Genomic DNA, 6,108 nt, shown 5'->3' with positions numbered 1-6,108 from the left:
GAGGAGCCTCCCCACGTGGGCCTACCACCAACTTAAATGGCAGGAGCAGCTCCAGAGCAAGGGACAACAACAACAAAAAAAATACCAGCTGCCCATTTAAATGCCCCCTCCTCCCGCGCCAAGCAAATGCTCCCTGTAAGTGATACTGCTTCTCAGCCCAGCAGCCCATTTGTCGGGGTGGCAGTGCTGGGGGAAGAAGGGGGGCGAGGGAGGAATAACATCTGCCCACCACAGAAATGTGGGCTGGTGGAATGGGGTCCTGTTTCACTACAAGACTTCACCCAAGCCCCTGAGCAGGCAGCTGGGTCCAAAATATGCTTGTCTGTCATTCTGTGCCAGCGCCAGCAATTGCCACCCTGCTCCCATCAGGGTTTTTGACCACCAAGGAGAGCAGGCAAAGGATGTCTCAGGGCATGAAGCAGTCAGGAGCAGATGGGCTCTGTCTTGGGGAAGAGCTGTGATCTGACTCCGTGCTGCACTCCAGAGCACTCTGGTAACTGGTGTCCCATGCTTTCCATCTGTGCTCCCAAGCTGAGCTAGCCTGGGGCAAGCAGCCAGGGCCCTGTGGACCAGGGAGGCACAGGCCAGTCAGGCTGAGGGGGCAGGCAGGAAGATCTATGGCTCACATCTGTGCCCTTCCGCTTCCCTCCTCTGCCTAACCTTTGTTTTGTTCCTGGTGGCTGTCTGTCTTCATTTCCTCCCCTTGTTGTTCCCTTCAAAAATCCCTTCCAAGGCCCTACTCTTGGCTCCCACTCAAGCAGAATTTAGGAGAATGAACAGACACAAGGGACCAAAAGCTACTGCTCTGTCTCCCAGCCTGTCTGACGCAAGCTGTCCCTTGCTCAGTGTGTCCTATTCAAGGGCAGTTAGTTCAGCCAGGGTGACCTTTCCCAGCACTGTGGATTCCTCTCAGGGAGCCAGCTGTGGATAAGGACAGCAGGGCTGGCCATGCCTCAGCACAGAGACACCATGTACTGAAACCAGAAACAGCCCCTAGACAGCTCAGCTCTGAGCCCAGGAGCTGCAAGGACCGGGACTGACGTCAGCCCCTTGGGACTGGCCTCCCAAAACCTCCCGGAGCCTCCTGGAGGCTCCTGGGCTCCCACAGTCAGAGGGCTCTGGCACAGGCGCACTGCTCTGCTATGTGTTACGGGGAGTGGGAAGAGCCTGGGCGAAGGAAGCAGGAGTCTAAGCTGTGAGCTGTGTCAAGGTTTATGCTTCCTTGGGAGGGAGCTGCTCCCCTTTTATCGGGAAGGCAGCAGGTACAGCACCTGGCCTGCTCTTGAGGCTCCTGGGTTCACTGTGCTGACGCTGACCCCGGGTATGTTGCTGCCTTGCTCGCTGCCTTGATTTCCCCGTAAGTACAGCCCCAGCAGGAGTATCCCCTCCTCTTGCAGCATCCCACCTCTAAGCAGGCTGGGATGAAAAGTGCAGAATCCCTGGTCAGTGGTAGTGACCATAGTGATGGAGGAGAGCAGAGATCTTATTCCCCAGGGAGCCTTACCTCGTCCTAGGAAAAGCCCTGCCAGAGCTGGGGAAACCGCCCCATCCTACCATGCCTCCTGGGGTAATCCTGTCCTTCAGTCCCACGGGGAAAGGGAGGTGCCAGCCAGGTGCAGGGGTGTTGCAGCAGAGGTGTTGCAGCATACTCCTGAGCTGAGCGTTACATGGCAGTGATACACAAGGAGGAGGGTGGAAAATCCCTTGGGAACAAAGGGGCTTCAGTGTGCGGCCTCTGCAGAAACCTGCTCCTTCCCAGGGTGCGAGTGCAGGTAACAGGAGGGGTTACCCAGCTGCGAGAGTCAGATGCTTGCAACATCCCAGCACTGGGTGGGAGGCGGGGCAGGGTTTGTTTACCAAGCTCTTGGGACTCAAAAAGAGGGAAATTATTGTCTCTGCCCAAAATGCAGAGACATTGCTGAGTCCCTTTCCCCATCTTGAAGGTCAGGGGCTTTAGCCTCCTTTCATGGTTGGGCAAAAGCACAGCCCCACGGAGGTGAAGGGACTTAACCCTGCTGCTCTGGCGAGTCAGGCACAGAGCTGGGGAAAGAATGTAACTTCAAAAGAAAACAAAATCCCCCCAGTGTCTACTTCCAAACACAAGATTTAGGGCACTGGAGTCCTGTCTCCCCGTTTGTACCCTGGGCCAAGGCATGCAGGGCCTCTCTGATACATGGAGGACTTTCTGCTCCTGCAGCCACTGCTTTGTCTCTCAACTCTTTCCTGCCTAACCATCCGTCTTCACCAAGGGGCTAAAAATCCCTCAACAGGTGGCCGACTCTTTTTTTTTTTCTTTGCCAGGTACATATCAAGGCTGCTTTCTTTCAAATGTCCATTTTCTTTATCATACTAATTGCACCACCAGGTATCCCATATTTAATTGCCAGGGAGGGGGCCAGATCCCTGGCCTTTGCCCCACGAGCGACCTGCCAGCACCCAGCCTGCTCCCAGGACAGCAGCTCTGCTTTGTGAAAGGGTGAGACCCTCATGCCACCTTGGGGACAGGCACGGGGAACAGAGCAACCATTGGCATCTGCCAGTGCTTAAAGCAGCTGTTGCATGGTTAAGGCTCCAGAGGATTTAGCAACGATGCTGGGAAGAAGGGCACGACCCTTGGGCATCTCTTCCACCAGGTGTGTGAGATTTGCTATGAATCTTGCTCTGGGCAATAGTGCTGGGAGCTAATGGAAATGGCAAGAAGTGAAGATAAGAGGCAGTCAAAAGTCCGTCCTTTCACAGAATCACAGAATCGCTCAGTTGGAAAAGACCTCTGAGATCATCGTGTCCAACCATTCCTGTCTACCCACTTTGAGGAGATCCCACCCATCTGGCAGGGACCTGAGAGGGCGCTGGTGGTGGGAACGCCAGTGGCACCCAAGCACCCGGCCCCACACAGGAGAGCTGCGAGCCATTCCTGCCAGGGAGGGATGCGAGCACTATAAATAGTTTGTTTAACACACCATGGCCAGGCCCTGGAAAGCCCCGGCCCATGCGCATTCCCTCCTGCTGGCGCCGAGACAACAGCTGTTGAAAAAAGCCAAATTCACCAGCTGCTCCCTGGTGCTCTTGGCCACTGCCCCACACCCCCAGTCCTCCCGCTCCCCTCCCAGGGTGGCTGAGCCCATGGCATCCCTTGGCACGGCCACCAAGGCCAAGGAGGTGCCAGCTCTGTGCTGGCGTTGGCGCTGCTCCCCGGGTGGCTGCAGGATGCTCCCACTGGGGGGGATGAGGAGGATGGGGCTTTCCTCCCCAGCCGCCCTTGCAGCAGTGGGGACACTGGGGGCTACGAAGGCCATGCTGACAGCAGCTGTTGCCCACGCATGTGTCCTTGGCTGCGGGTCCCCCCAGCCCTGTGTTGGGATGCCGGGCTGGGCCATGGCCCCCCACCCACTGGCTCTGCTCACACAAAGGGCCCCTTGTACCCACGGGACTGACATTCTTGCAGCCCTGGACCCGGGGCACAGCAAAGCATGGCGGAGGGGGAGACAGGGCCAGGGCCCGGCTGCCGGGACAGCTGGTGGGGCCAGGTGGGGATGGGCTGTGGTCCTGCCCTTCCTCCCTGGGCCTGGAGGATGGAGGTGAGCAGCGGGGACCCCCGGGGATGAACAGGCAGCTCCAGGCTGTGGGAGGCAGGGGCATGGGGTGTGGGAGAGGATGCTGTGGTACTGGGGAGCAGGAGCACTGGTGCTGTGCACCCGTGGGTGCTGCCTGCCCACTCCACATGCTCTCATCCAACGCAGACCTGTGGGATGAGCGTGGGAAAGCGAGGAGTGGGCTGGCTCTCACTTGGTAGCACCCATTGCAAGGAAACCCTAAAACTAAGAGCAGCTTTGGCCACATCTGGCCCCCAGCCACTCTTACTCCTCACACCAGCATTTAAGGACTCCACTAGGCCTCCTTCTTGTTGCCCATTGCAATGACTGGGGGTGAGCCATGCTACTTATTGTGGTATTAGCTGGCAGCTGAGGACCTTTTTTTTAGACCCCTCGTCGATACTGGGCTGCCAGCTGCCAGGGCCGGCGAGGGAAGGGATCTGCCAGCTGGCACCGGGAGGGAGGGAGGGAGGGGTCTTCTGGTAAGGCTACGCCAGGGACACCTGTCATCCTAAAGCCGGGGCATCGCTGTGCCCTACAATCAGGCCTGTGTGCATGCGATGAGGCCTCACAGCTGGGACAGTGATGACAGCTCTGCATGCTTGCCCCTCTGTCCCATTCTGCCCCCCTCACCCAAACATTTGTTTCTCAGGGGCTTCGGGGCTGCATGGAGAAGGGGGAAGCAGAGAAGACCCGGGGAAGAGGCTGGTCAGGGCAGCAAACTGTGGGCAACGCTGACCTACAAAGTCTGCTGGGCCAAACCCAGCCTCACTGGCTGCCTCCAGCTGTTGGCAGGCCGCTGGCAAGGCAGGGGACGGTGACAAGTTTGCTCCAGCTGCTTGCATGGCAGACACCCATTGGTGCCCTGGAAAGGCCTTTGGGACACCCTGGCCAGACCCAGGGCTGCCCTAGCCCTGGAGCATGGCTGCACCCACGTTCCTAGGGCGGAGGCTGGGGTGAAGCTGCCCCTGGTCCCTCATCCCAGCACTAACACATTCCTCCTCCCACTGACACTGGAGAGTGAGCACCAGCTTTTCTTCCACTTGAAAAATCCCTGGGATAACCCAACAGCCCTGCTAAAGGCACACTGTTTGCTCTCATTTTGAAAAGCGGTGCTCCCCTACACCTCTTTTACATAAGTGCTGTCCCTGTGTGCCAGTGTTAAGACCTCCCTGCAAAGGAAGACGGGAGTTTTATAAAATCCCAGGGGATATGGACCCCTGCATCCCCATGGCAAGACCTGCACCTAGTGGTGCTCCTCCACCCACACCCCAGCCTGGTCAAGCAGCATGCCCTGGGCTTGGCTCCACATCTCATCATTCCCCAACCCAGGCCATGGCGAGCAGAGGACAGATGTGACCCCCAAGTCACTGCCTGGGCCACATGTCTGACAGATCCTGGTTTATTCCCGGAGTGCGCAGTGAGCAGGGTGAGGAAGCAGAGCTGCCAGGCGGGCAGCAGTGGTTATTGCTGCAGGTGCATCCTCCAGCGACGACGACAGGGGTCTAGAGGGTGCTATCTTCCTGTATCTACAGTGCAAAGGATGGGCCCTTGACCACCGTCAAGCTGGAGCCACCCCATACCCCAGAAGAAGGTGAGGGAACTGGAGGAGCACAGAGAAGTGCAAATATGTTGGCACTGGAGCCCATCTGCACTGGGCAAAGGAGCCCAAGGGAAGAGGAGAGTGTAACAGTGTGGGGAGGTGAGGGAAAGGGGGAAAAAACCCGACTGTGTGCCAGAGAACACCCCCCAAGCCTCCCAGGTACGGGAGAGGAGGCCGAGCTGCTGTGATGGTGGTGGCATTGCTGTGCCCATGTGGAAGAGAGGAGCTTCTGCTGTGCCACAGGGTGGCATGTGGTGGGGGAGCCCCCAGACATTCAGTGCTTAGTTTGCAGGGTTTGGCCCAGTGGGTGGGCAAAGGCAGGGGCGTGGAGGTGGAAGGGATGTGTTGAAGGCCACGCAAAAGGAGCCCATGGGCTTCACGCTTTGGTCGTGGTTAGTGGTGATGAGTGCAGTGCAAGGGCTTCAAGAGGAAGCATATGGCTCTAGCTCCCTGGGAACCCGCTGCTAGAGCAATGCAGCACCCGCCGATGCTCCAAGGTGTGCGCAGAAATGGGCAACGTGTGCCAGCGGGGATGGAACAACACAAGAGCAAGCAATATGGGTCCCCCTCTGCCCCCTGCAGCTCCTGCCTCTCCTTGCTCCGCAGCCAGCCCCCAGCCTTCTCCTTCACTCCCGCCAAGCTCGGTGCAGGGATGCAGAGGTACCCCATGCTGCTGGCCCTTCTCCTGTTCTGGGGTGGGGAGAGAGGAAGGCGGCAGTGGAAAGAAGCCCAGCCCAGAAGAAGAAAAGGGCGGCCTCCGCCTGCCTTGACCCCTGGTCCACCGGAGAGGGTGGCGTGAGGCTTGCTGGGAGGCAGGGCTGGTGGCTCAGCATGGGATGGAGCAAGGATGGAAGAGTATCCTCTGTCCACAGGTCTGAGGGGAGGCACTTGGAGGGGTCCTGGCCCGCTAGG

Source organism: Mesitornis unicolor, unplaced genomic scaffold (genome assembly GCF_000695765.1).
Source record: "Mesitornis unicolor isolate BGI_N332 unplaced genomic scaffold, ASM69576v1 scaffold23765, whole genome shotgun sequence".
NCBI classification, from domain to species: Eukaryota; Metazoa; Chordata; class Aves; order Mesitornithiformes; family Mesitornithidae; genus Mesitornis; species Mesitornis unicolor.
Note: the sequence above shows the minus strand (reverse complement) of the source record.